General features: G+C 37.3%; 1 non-coding gene across 1 annotated transcript; it reads left to right on the forward strand.

The window, feature by feature from the left end:
* Nucleotides 1-2,123: 2,123 nt before the first annotated feature.
* Nucleotides 2,124-2,196, forward strand: TRNAD-GUC (transfer RNA aspartic acid (anticodon GUC)). The gene has a single exon. It is a non-coding gene; the product is annotated as a tRNA-Asp (tRNA).
* The last annotated feature ends 11,214 nt before the right edge of the window (nt 2,197-13,410 follow it).

Genomic DNA, 13,410 nt, shown 5'->3' on the forward strand with positions numbered 1-13,410 from the left:
TAAATATACAAGCCCATCGGCCATATTTGGGACTTTCAATTTGACGAGCCTCTACATTCGCTACGCACTTTCTCAGTGGATTTGAATGGTTATTTTAAAAAGTACATCTTGAACTTCACAGTGAAGTCTGAGAGTCAAAGCAACTAAATGCCATAATGGAATCAGATGTGCTAGACAGTGGGTGGGCTTGTCCTCAGACTTGAGCAGAATGTTCTCATTAGGTCCTTTTAACCATTGTCAACTTGAAATAAGTTATGTCAAATGAGATATTTTAAATTCATAGAACAGTAGAGTGAGTACTAGAAGAGACACACCGATATATCACATCCAATATTAATAAATGTTAACATTTTGTCAGGTTTTTTTTTTCATTTTTTTTCCTTTGTGGTACGCAGGCCTCTCACTGCTGTGGCCTCTCCCGTTGTGGAGCACAGACTCCGGATACGCAGGCTCAGCGGCCATGGCTCATGGGCCCAGCCGCTCCATGGCATGTGGGATCCTCCAGGACCGGGGCATGAACCCGTGTCCCCTGCATCAGCAGGCGGACTCTCAACCCCTGCGCCACCAGGGAAGCCCCCAAACTTTTTTAATACTTGTTTATGTGAACAAAGTTTCTTAGCCCTCACACATACAAAAATGTAAAAGAGGGATAGAATTGATGCTGAACCCTGTCTCATTCCATCAAAAAGTAGTATTAATTCAGAGATGCATAAGTTAATTGAGAACCTATCCTCATCCAATGCACTCAGAAATGAATTTGCAGTAAAATTTTATTTTTAGGTTTAATAATTTTATCAAAATACTAAATATATTTATGTTATTTTAAAAAACTGTGTAACAGTGATATTGTAATTATAATGTAATCCAGAAAAAAGACATATAGAGCCTTGTGTTCGTAGAAAATTTTTTTTAATTAATTTCAATTTATGTATATATTTTGATGTGGCTTAATTATAGGCATTCAAGTATAAAAATATATTATGATAAAAATATTGGGAGGGATGGAATGGATGTATGAGGTCAAGGAAAAACAGCAACTATGTATATTTAAATACATAATAATACAATTTTATGTATTTAAATATACAATTGTATAATACAATTTGAGAAGGTTTTTTTTTTTTGCATTCCCTTTCTGATATTTTATTGTTAGTGTAAAGAAATGCAACCGATTTCTGTATGTTAATCTTGTATCCTGCTACCTTGCTGAATTTCTTTATCAGTTCTAGTGGTTTTTGTGTGGAGTCTTTAGTGTTTTCTATATATAGTATCATGTCATCTGCATATAGTGATGAATGGCCATCATTAAAAACTCTACAAGCAGCAAATGCTAGAGAGGGTGTGGAGAAAAGGGAACCCTCCTACACTGTTGGTGGGAATGTAAGTTGGTATATCCACTATGGAAAACAGTATGGAGGTTCCTCAGAAAACTAAAAATAGAATTACCATATGATCCATAAATCCCACTCCTGGGCATATATCCAGGTAAAACTCTAATTCAAAAAGATAGATGCACCCCTATGTTCATAGCAGCATTATTCACAATAGCCAAGACATGGAAGCAACCTAAATGTCCACTGACAGATGAATGGATAAAGAAGATGTGGTACATATATACAGTGGAATACTAGTCAGCCAGAAAAAAGAACGAAATAATGTCATTTGCAGCAACATGGATGCAACTAGAGATTATCATACTAAATGAAGTAAGTCAGAAAGAGAAAGACAAATACCATATGATACACTTATATGTGGAACCTAAAATATGATGCAAATGAATCTATCTACAAAACAGAAACAGACCCATGGACATAGAGAACAGACTTGTGGTTGCCAAGGGGGAGAGGGTGGGGGGAGGGATGGAGTGGGAGGTTGGGGTTAGCAAATGTAAGCTTTTATATATAGCATGGATAAACAACAAGATCCTACTGTATAGCACAGAGAATCTATACTCAATATCCTATGATAAACCATAATGGAAAAGAATATAAAAAAAGAATGTATATATATATATGTGTATAACTGAATCACTTTGCTGTACAGCAGAAATTAACACAACATTGTAAATCAACTATACTTCAATTTAGAAAAAAAAGAATAAAAAAAGAATCATATTAGAGAATTCCCTGGTGGTCCAATGGTTAGGACTTGGTGCTGTCACTGCTGAGGACCCTGGTTCAAATCCTGGTCAGGGAACTAAGATGTTCCCACAAGCCCCGAGTCACGGCCAAAAAAAAAAAAAAGAATCATACTAGTTCACAGCTAAAAAATAAAATAGAATAAAGTAGATAATGGTGAGTAGTAAATAATGATTTAGCAGTTTTTATTTTATTCACAATCTGTGGAAAATTGTATTCCTTGTGCCTACTTACACATATGACAAAAAAGCGTCAACTTTAAAATGTGCAAAGAAACACTTGAAGACCACTGAAGTAAAGACTTTACTGCCTCCTTCTTTCAGAAATCATCTCAAATTAACCAGTAGAAAAAATAATCAATATACAATCTGTAACCTAAAACCAAAATGTATGCATAAGGGGTGCCACTAAGACTAAGATAAGGATGCCCACTCTCACCACTTATATTCTACATAGTACTGGGGTCCTAGCCAGAGCAATTAGGGAAGAAAAACATATAAAAGGCATCCCAATCAGAAAAGAAGTTAAATAGTCTGTTTGCAGCTGGCATGATTTTATATGTAGACAATTGTAAAGATTCACAAAGAAGCCGTTAGAACTAATAAGTGTATTCAGTAAATCTGCAAAATACAGATTCAACATAAAAAGTCAGTTGCATTTCTATACACTAACAATGAACTATTTGGAAAGGAAATAACTTACAAGAGCATCAGAAAGAATAAAATATTTAGGAATAAACTTCACCAAAGAGGTGAAAGAATAGTACACTGAAAACTATAAAACATTGATGAAAAATTAATCAACTAAAAATGGATTAAAGATTTAAACAGGAGACCAGAAACCACGAAACTTCTAGAAGAAAATATTGGGGAAAAGCCTCTTGACATTGGCTTGGAATGATTTCTTGGGTATGACACTAATATAGCACAGGCAAAAAAAGCAAAAATTGACAAGTGGGAGTACATCAAAAAATCAAATAACCTGATTAAAAAATGGGAAAAGGACATTTTTCCAAAGAAGACACACAGATTGCCAATATGAGTGTATAAAGAGATGCTCATGGACATATATACACTACCAAATGTAAAATAGATAGCTATGGGCTTCCCTGGTGGTGCAATGGTTAAGAGTCCGCCTGCCGATGCAGGGGACACGGGTTCGTGCCCCGGTCCGGGAAGATCCCACATGCCGTGGAGCGGCTAGGCCCGTGAGCCATGGCCACTGAGCCTGTGCGTCCAGAGCCTGTGCTCCGCAACGGGAGAGGCCACAACAGTGAGAGGCCCGCGTACCGCAAAAAAAAAAAAAAAAAAGATAGCTAGTGGGAAGCAGCCGCATAGCACAGGGAGATCTGCTGGGTGCCTTGTGACCACCTAGAGGCGTGGGATAGGGAGGGTGGGAGGGAGGGAGACACAAGAGGGAAGAGATATGGGGATATATTTATATGTATAGCTGATTCACTTTGGTATAAAGCAGAAACTAACACACCATTGTAAAGCAATTATACTCCAATAAAGATGTTAAAAAAAGGATGCTCAATATCACTAATCATCAGGGAAATGCAAATCAAAACCACAATGAGATGTCACTGCACACCTGTTAGATTGGCTATTTTCAAAAAGACTGAAGACTTGTGAATCTTACAGTGAATGTTTTGGTGAGGAGGGAAGACAGATGTCAAAAAAAAAAGACAAAAGTTTAAAAAGTTGGTGAAGATGTGGAGTAATGTGTTGGTGGGAATGAATGATCTAGTAATCCCACTTCTGGGTATATATCCAAAAGAAATGAAATCTGGATCTCAAAGAGATATATGCCCTCTCATGTTCATTGCAACATTATTTACCATAGCCAAGATATGGAAGTAACAAAAACGTCTTTTGACATGGGAATGGATAAAGAGGTGTGGTATTACACACAATGGAATATTATTCATACTTTAAAAAGGAAAAGAGGGACTTCCCTAGTGGTCCAGCGGTTGGAACTCTGTGCTCCCAATGCAGGGGTCCCAGGTTTGATCGCTGGTCAGGGAACTAGATCCCACAATCTGCAACTAAGAGCCCGCATGCTGCAACTAAAGACCCCGCGTGCTGCAACTAAGACCTGGCACAGCCAAATAAATAAATAAATAAATATTTATAAATAAATAAATAGGAAAAGAAATCTATCTCATGCAACAACATGGACCAGCCTTCAGGATATTATGCTAAGTGATAAACAGTCACATAAGGACAAATACTGCATGATTCCACTTATATAAGGTATCTAAAAGTAGTCAAACTCATGAAAGTAGATGGTAGAATGGTGGTTGACAAGGGCTGGGAGGGGGGAAAAGTAGGGAGTTGCTGTTCAATGGCTAAAAGTTTTAGTTTTGCACTATGAGTAAGTTCTAGAGAGCTGCTCTATAACACTGTGCCTAGAGTTAATAGTTTTGTGCACTTAGAAAATTTGTTAAGAGTGTAGAGCTCATGTTAAGTGTTCTTACCAAACAAAAAACAAACAAAACTGGGGGTACGAGGAAGCTTTTTGAGGTGATGTATGTTTATTACCTCAATTGTGATGATGGTTTCACAAGTGTATGCTTATGTCCAATCTCATCAAGTTGTATACATTAAATATATGCAGTTTTTTGAATTTCAGTTATACCTCAGTAAAGCTGTTTAAATAAATGAATGTTCTTTTGCTTTTTCCTTTAAGGTTTCCTTTGCAAAATAGTTTGAAAAATTCCTTGGTCTAGTGGTTAGATTTTTTTTTTTTTTTGCTACTGTTCAGTTTCTCTAGTACTTTTAGTCTGATATTCTTCTTGATCAGTTTAAGCACATTTTAAAAGGAAATTATTCATTTTGTCTACATTTTCAAATTTATTGGCATACACTATTCACAGTATTATTGTATTATCTTTTTTTTTTTTTTTTTTTTGCGGTATGCGGGCCTCTCACTGTTGTGGCCTCCCCCGTTGCGGAGCACAGGCTCTGGACGCGCAGGCTCCGGACGCGCAGGCTCAGCGGCCATGGCTCACGGGCCCAGCCGCTCCGCGGCACATGGGATCCTCCCAGACCGGGGCACGAACCCGTATCCCCTGCATCGGCAGGCGGACTCTCAACCACTTGCGCCACCAGGGAGGCCCTATTGTATTATCTTTAAATTTCTACAACACCTGTAGTAATATCCTCCAATATTTTTTTGTCTGTGCAGAGAACCAACTTCTGATATTGTTGATCATTTCTATTGTTTTTATTAATATTTCATTTTGACTTTTAGTGTTCTTTCCCTTCTTTCTGCTTTAGTAGTGTTTACTCTATTGTTATTTTTCTTGCCTCTTGATTTGAACTTTTATCTCATTAATTTCATTTTTTTCTGTTTTCTAAATATGTACTTAAAACTATAAAATTTCCCCTAAATATTCCCCTTAAACCGAATCCCACAAATTTTGATGTGTATTCCTTTCAGGGTTGTTTATTACAAACACTATATCCATTATGATCTCTTCTTTAATCCATACTTCATTTATATGTTCCTTAAAGTCCACATTTTTGCTATAAGTACTGACTTCTAATTGTATTAAATGTGATTAAAGAAAGAAGTCTGTATGGCATTGTATTCTTGGAACTTATTGAATTGTCCTTTGTGGTGAATTACATGTATTTTTTTTCTCATTACTTACTCATTGGAGTAGTCAAGGATTCCTTATTCCTTTTCTCCCCTCTCTTGGTTTGATATACATTTTATTTCTATTCTTTTGGTGAATAAAAACTTTATCCTTAAAGTTTTACACTTTATACTCAATACAGATTAAATTTAATCAATATTTCTCTCCTCCTAAAAAATAAAATGAGTTTAGGATGCCTTAATTCTGAGCTCACACATTCCATCTTCTGTGCTACTATTGTTTAGATTTTTAGTTTTACCTTATATTTACCATTTTTATTAGTGATTTATATTGGAGTTGATATTTATTGGAGAGGCAATACAGCAAACAGGTTATGGGCACAGATTCTGTAGCCAGACTCCATCACTTACTAGCTGTGAGGCAGTGAGCAAGTCACTTAACCTCTCTGAGCCTTCAGTTTTCTCCTTTATAAAATAGGATTATATCTGTACCTATCTCAAAAGATTGTTGTAAAGTGCTAAATATAGTATCTGGCTCATAGCAAGTGCTATATAAGTATTATATTGTAGTAGTGGATGTAATATTACTTAGGTATATCAAACTGTTTATAACACTTTATATGTTTACAATGCTTTTTGTATCTCAAACTTTTCTTCTAGTTTTATTTCCTTCTTGTGATAATGTGTCATTTAGTGTTTCTGTTAGTGATGGTCTGTGAATAATAAACTCAGGATTTATATGCCTATAAAAGTATTTTATGCTCCCCTAAGATGAGAGCTTAGCTGTGTATAGCTTATTAGATTGTTATTTTCCTTCAGCACTATGAATATATTATTTTTTCTGACATCTCTTACTGGTGATTCAGTATCTACAGCCACTGTGGCATTCTTTGTTTTTTCCTTCCACTTTTATTGAGATATATTTGACATACACTGTGGCATTATTTTCTTTGCAATTAATCTGTCTTTTCTCTCTGGCTGCTAATTGTTCTGCGATTTCACTACAGTGTGTCTAGCTGTGATTTGTTGTAACTTAACCTGCTAGGGATTCAGTATGCTGATACTTGAATTTGGAGACACTAGCTTTTCTCAGTTCTAAAATTTTTGGCAAGTATTATCTTGAAGATTGCTTCTACATGGTATGTTTCTAGAACTCCTGATGACTATGTGTTGACTATTCTCATTCTATCCTTCATGTCTCTTCACCTCACTTTGATATTTTCTTTTTATCTCTCTGTGCTGTGTTTTCGGTGATGTCCTCAGCTTTATCTTCCAGTTCATTTAACTCTTTCCAATGATGTCTAATATATTGTCTAATACACTGAGTTTTAAACATTTCGATGGTTACATTTTTCAAATTTGGAAGTTTTTACTTGGATCATCTGTTAAATCCACTTATTCTTACTATATTGTTTCCTTTTCTTTCTGTTTGTTTTCCTTCCTTCCTTCCTTTCTTTCTTTCTTTCTCCCTTTAATAAATTTATTTATTTTACTTATTTTATTTTTGGCTGCATTGGGTCTTTGTTGCTGTGTGCGGGCTTTCTCTAGTTGCGGCGAGCAGGAGCTACTCTTCGTTGCGGTGCATGGGCTTCTCATTGTGGTGGCTTCTCTTGTTACAGAGTATGGGCTCTAGGCACTCGGGCTCAGTAGTTGTGGCTCACAGGCTCTAGAGCACAGGCTCAGTAGTTGTAGCACATGGGCTTAGTTGCTCCACGGCATGTGGGATCTTCCTGGACCAGGGATCGAACCTGTGTCCCCTGCATTGGCAGGTGGAATCTTAACCACTGCACCACCAGGGAAGCCCTTTTTCTTTATTTTTTAAAAAACAATTTCAAAGAGATTTTAAACTAAGTACTTTTTTTTTTTTTTTTTTTTTTTTTTTTTTTTTTTTTTTGCGGTACGCAGGCCTCTCACTGTTGTGGCCTCTCCCGTTGTGGAGCACAGGCTCCGGTCGTGCAGGATCAGTGGCCATGGCTCATGGGCCTAGCCGCTCCACAGCATGTGGGATCTTCCCAGACCAGGACACGAACCCGTGTCCCCTGCATCGGCAGGTGGACTCTCAACCACTGAGCCACCAGGGAAGCCCTAAACTAAGTACATTTTAAATGCTGAATTATTTCTAGTTTTGAGGGCGTCCAAAATCTCACTCATGGTCTTTTGTTTTCTCGTAATTCTTGAATATGAACTAGTCTTCAGAGGAAGTTATTTTCAGTAGGTATTCCAGACACTTTTGTTGCAGATGCAATCCTATAGGTCAATTTGGCCCTTTTTTTCAGATCCCTATAGAATTTTCTTGCTTCAAATTTATTTTTATATTTATTTCTTGGCTTCAGTTTCCTGAACCATGCAGGTATTGTGAATTTGAGTCTTATTTCCATGGATCAGGCAGGTTTGGGGACCCATTCTTGCAAGTGACTCTTTTTTTACCCATACTGATGAGAATATGACAAGCTACTTTGCTGCTTCCCTTGGCTGGTAGGCAAAGCTTTGCAATTCTCTGTTTCACATAAAGGACATGTTTATTGTGGGGGCAGGGAGGGGGCATGTAGCTTTATGCAGGGAGCTCAATTCTAGCTTTCTACGTGGGCCTGAGTCCTTATTTGCTATCCTTGAATAGATGTTAAAATACAAACTATAAGACCTGTCCTTGTGATCTCCAAGAGCTGTTCTATGTAAATATCTGCTTGCCATTCTAACTTTTGAGTTCCTTCTTGGTTTTTGGCACAAAGGTATTTCCTCTTCCTATTTTTAATCTTGACCATGCATTTTAAATGATTTTGTCATATTTTATCTAGTGTCTATTTTGTGTTTGAAGGAGAAGGTTGTTTTTGTTTTTGTTACTATTATCTCAGTACACTGTCTTGACAAGGAGTACCTTTGGCTTGATATGCATTAGGTGCCAACAGTTGGTAAGGGGGCTTAATGGTGCAGTTGATCGCAGATCAAAGCTGCAATGATAAAGGTCCTGTTAACATGCTTTTTGCTTTACAGTACTTAGTCCTACTTATTTGAAGCTATACTCTTGGTGTATAATTTGCTTCAAAGAACTTTCCCCAAACATAAATATAGACTAATTACATTGCATTCTTACTTGTTTTTGAACATTTCATATAGCTTCCTTAGAGGACAATTCGAATGCAGTATAAATGGTACACGGTTCAGAATGAAGTAAAAATTATTTGGTGTTTTTTTTTTTGGCTGTTGAGTTGTATGTACTTTTTATATACTTTGTATATTAACCCCTTATCAGATATATGATTTGCAAATACTTTTCCCCATTCTGTAGATTGTCTTTTCACTTTGTTGATGGTTTCTTTTGCTGTATGGAAGCTTTTTAGTTTGATAAAGTCCCACTTGTTTATTCTTGATTTTGTTGCTTGTGCTTTAGGTGTGATTTCCAAATAAATCATTACTATGTCCCATGCCAGAGAGCTTTTTTCTGTTTTCTTTTAGGAGTTTCATGGTTTCAGGTCTCATAGTTAAGTCTTTAATCCATTTTGAGTTAATTTTTGTGAGTAGTGTAAGATAGAGATCAACTTTCATTATTTTACATGTAAATATCCAGTTTCCCCAGCATCATTTATTGAAATGAATCTCTTTTTTCCATTGAGTGTTCTTAGCTCCCTTGTTAAATATTAGTTGACTGTATATGCTTGGGTTTATTTCTGGGATCTCAGTTTCATTCCATTGGTCTATTTGTCTATTTTTATGCCAGTACCATACTGCTTTAATTACTATAATGTTATAGTGTAGCTTGAAATCAGGAAGTGTGAAGCATCCTGCTTTGTTCTTTTTTCTCAGGATTTCTTTGATATATGAATGGCCAACAGGTACATGAAAACATACTCAATATCACTAGTCAATAGAGAAATGCAAATTAAAACCACAGTGAGCTATCAACTCACACCTGTTAGAATGCCTGTCTTCGAGAAGTCCAGAGATGACAAATGCTGGCATGAATGTGGAGGAAAGGGAACCCTTGCACACTATTCATGGGATTGTAAGTTGATCCAGTCACTATGGAGAAACACATGGAAGTTCCTCAAGAAATTAAAAGTAGAACTACTGAATGGTCCAGCAATTCCACTTTTGGGAATATATCCAAAGGAAACAAAAACACTAACTCTAAAAGCTGTCTTCACCTCCATGTTCATAGCCACATTATTTATAATAGCCAAGACATGGAAACAACCTAAGTACCCATTGATGGATGAATGGATAAGGAATCTGTGATACACACGCACACACACATATACACACAATTGAATATTATTCAGTCATAAAAAAAGGAAACCCTGCCATTTGCGACAACATGGATGGACCTTGAAGCCATTATGCTAAGTGAAATAAGTCAAACGGAGAAGGACAAATAGTGTATGATCTCACTTATTTGTGGAATCTAATTAAAAAAACCAAAACCGCCAAACTCGTAGAAAAAGAGATCAGGTATGTAATTACCAGAGGCAAGCTGGGGAGTGGATTAGAGGAAGGTGGTCAAACGGTACAAACTTTCAGTTATAAAACAAATAAGTACTAGGGATGTAGTGTACAACATGATGATTATAGTTAACACTGCTGTATGATGTATAGGAAGTTAAGAGAGTAGATCCTAAGAGTTCTCATTACAAGGAGATATATTTTTTGGTATTTATTGATATATGAGATGATAGATATTAACTAAACCTACTGTGGTAATCATTTCACAATATGATTATGTAAATTATGTAAATTAAACCATCATTCTGTACACCTTAAACTTATACAGTGATGTATGTCAATCATTTCTCATTAAAACTGAAGAAAAAGAATGAAGTAAAGAAGCATTACACTTAGCCACCTCCTCTCATTTTTTTCCTGGGTTGTTTCACCAAATTCGGTATTCTTGCTAAGATGTCTCTTATGACCTTTTTGACTTCTAAAGTTTGTTCTTCACAGTTTTCAAAAAGATATTTTAATCACATTGTTCAAATATAACAAAAACTCAAGTTAGTTTGGTACCAATTTAATGTTGTAGCTGAAATCTAAGGATTCAAATGAACTCTTTTTGCCATCGAAGGAAACAAAAATGCCTTGGCTGTCAAACTCAGAGGCTATATCTTACAAGGGTATTTGAGGCTCTCCAGAGGAGATCGTTGTCTGGAGCTCTGCTAAAGACAGTGTCCCCCTAAAATACATATGTTGAAATAAACACCATCCAATGTGATGGTGTTTGGAAGTACAGCCTTTAGAAGATGATTAAGTCATGAGGGTGGAACACTCATAAATGGGATTAGTGCCCTTACAAGGGGCTGAAGAGACCAGAGTTCTCCCCTTCCACGATGTAAGGATACATGGAGATAATGGCCTTCTATGAACCAAGAAGTGAGTGCTCACCAGACACTGATCTATCAGTGCCTTAATCTTGGACTTCCCACACTCTATAACTGTGAGAAATAAATGTTTGTTGTTAAGCCACCCAGTCTAAGGTATTTTTGTTATAACAGACCTAATGGACTTAGACAAGCTCCTCAATCATCTTCATAGAAAGATTTCCTCAAGAAGGTGGATTTAAAAAAATATTTATTTATTTATTTGGCTGCATCTGGTCTTGGTTGTGGCATGCGGGACCTTTTTCTTTGTGGCATGCAGTCTGTTAGTTGTGGCATGCGGGATCTAGTTCCCTGACCAGGGATTGAACCCGGGCCTCCTGCATTGGGAGTGCAGAGTCCCAACCACTGGACCACCAGGGAGTTACTTGAATGTGGATTTTGATGCTTACCTTTTTCTCTTTATTTATTTATTTTTTTAATTAAATTTATTTATTTATCTTTGGCTGCATTGGGTCTTCGTTGCTGTGCTTGGGCTTTCTCTAGTTGCAGCAAGTGGGGGCTACTCTTCATTGCGGTGCATGGGCGTCTCATTGCGGTGGCTTCTCTTGTTGCGGAGCATGGGCTCTAGGCACGTGGGCTTCAATAGCTGTGACACACAGGCTCGGTAGTTGTGGCTCTCAGGCTCTAGAACGCAGGCTTAGTAGTTGTGGCGCACAGGCCCAGTTGCTCCATGGCATGTGGGATCTTCCTGGCCCAGGGATCAAACCCGTGTCCCCTGCACTGGAAGGCAGATTCTTAACCACTGTGCCACCAGGGAAGCCCTGCCTTTTTCTCTTTAAACACAACCTTTCCCATCCTTAATACAGAGGAAGACGAAGAACCAAATTTATCTTACCTTTGGCTTGGACAGAAGCACGTTCCCAGTGCTTCTCAGTAAGGTTTGCGAGCGTATCAGATCATATATGCTGCATATATGCTGTATACTCTTATAACCACTAGAAAAACTAAAAATAATTCACAAATCATGCAGATACCTGTGCTTTAGGTTACAGTGCCATCTTTACTGGTACCCCTCTTCAGCCTTGTATCTGTGCTGTCATGCTAAGTGCTATCCAGGAAAGAATGCACTGCTACTCTTTGTCCAACTTTTGATTTAGACTATATAAATCCATCCAGAAATCATTGCTTTTTAGAGAAGCAAGACAGCTTTATAGTATAACAGGAGATCACAATGCTTACTTTAAAGATGAGGATCTTCACTGAAACCAAGAAAGGAGAACTGACTTGCCATCACAATCAGCACAGAACCATGCAAAGAATATGAAATGGAGAACTAGACAGCTTTGTGACCTGGGACTAGATATTTATGATCATCTGTTCTAGTAGCAATAATAACAGCTAAGCCGTCTTGATCACTTATGGGCCAGACATTGTGCTAAAACACCTTAATATGTAGTAACTAATTTAATCCTCACAGTAACTCTATGATGTAGGCCTTTTGCTTCAAGTGTTCCCCACTTTAGATATGGGGACACTGAAGCTTTGAACGTTTAGGTGATCTGCCCCAGATCACGTATCTAGTGAATAATAGAGCCATGATTAAAACCCTGGAAATCTGATTCTCTGTCTGAACTCTTACCACTGTGTTATGAAATGAAATTGAGATGCTAATACTTGTCTGGTAGGATTACATTAAACTAGATAATGCTATGAGATAGCAATTAACACAGGTATATGGACTTCAGTACTCAGTTGGTAAATGGTGGTATATTTTGCCAGTCACATAGCTGTCGTTAGATTAATTAGGGCCCCTTAATCCAGTGTTCATTCCATCGGTATCCTGAACTAACTTCACTCCAAACCACCAGTTTATCAAATAATAATAGATAATATTTATTGAGTCCTTACAACGTGCCAGGCACTATTCGAAGTGCATTGCATGTAGTGACTTAATTAATGTTCATAACATCCCTCTAAGGAAGGTACTGGCATTACCCCTATTTTACAAAGAAGGAAATGGAGGCTGAGAGAGGTTAAGTTCCCCAAGTCCTCTGGCTAGTGAGCGAGGATTTGGAACCCAAGCAGTCTCACTCCAGAGCCTGTTCTCTTAAATGCCGTGCTATATGCTTCAGATGTGTCATAATTAACTCAGTTACCAGTGTTTTTCACTCAATTCCATAATCATATGCTAGAGCCCTAGACCAGTTTTCTCTTTCAAATCCAGTGACTGACCAGTGTGAATTGATTTCAATACTCTTTTGATAGAGAGGGTAGAATAGGTGACTTTTAGAAATAATATCAGGCAAAAGACTTTGTTGACAATACAAGATCTGATTTCTGCTCAGGAACATTTTAACATA

Source organism: Mesoplodon densirostris, chromosome X, assembly GCF_025265405.1.
Source record: "Mesoplodon densirostris isolate mMesDen1 chromosome X, mMesDen1 primary haplotype, whole genome shotgun sequence".
In the NCBI taxonomy this organism is placed as follows: Eukaryota; Metazoa; Chordata; class Mammalia; order Artiodactyla; family Ziphiidae; genus Mesoplodon; species Mesoplodon densirostris.